The sequence below is a fragment of the Trachymyrmex cornetzi genome, unplaced genomic scaffold (genome assembly GCF_001594075.2).
Source record: "Trachymyrmex cornetzi isolate Tcor2-1 unplaced genomic scaffold, Tcor1.1 scaffold386, whole genome shotgun sequence".
Classification (NCBI taxonomy): Eukaryota; Metazoa; Arthropoda; class Insecta; order Hymenoptera; family Formicidae; genus Trachymyrmex; species Trachymyrmex cornetzi.
The window spans coordinates 185,690-185,929 of record NW_017298597.1 but is presented as its reverse complement, the minus strand read 5'-3'; the positions used below and the strand labels follow the sequence as shown (position 1 = coordinate 185,929).

Sequence of the window (240 nt, the reverse complement as noted above, 5' to 3'; positions counted from 1 at the left end):
TTTTTTTTAATGTTGGAAGTTGTCGAAATATTTGACCGTCCCGGTACATAATTGACACCCTGTATGTATATATACAGGGTGTCCCAAATTTTTTTGCCAACCACTTTTGTGTAGATAGAGCGAACTAAACTGAGTCGAAAAGTCCACTATCATTTTGCAATTTTCGCAGTAGTTAACAAGATATTAATTACTAAAAATTGCCAAATATTGGTCTTGAATAATTTTTTACTCAAATACTAT

The 240-nt window shown here is 31.7% G+C and overlaps 1 protein-coding gene across 1 annotated transcript in view; it reads left to right on the top strand.

Moving 5' to 3' along the window:
• The window catches only part of put (activin A receptor type 2 punt), a 7,050-nt gene that overhangs the window by 3,047 nt on the left and 3,763 nt on the right, over positions 1-240 (top strand). The window lies entirely within an intron of this gene.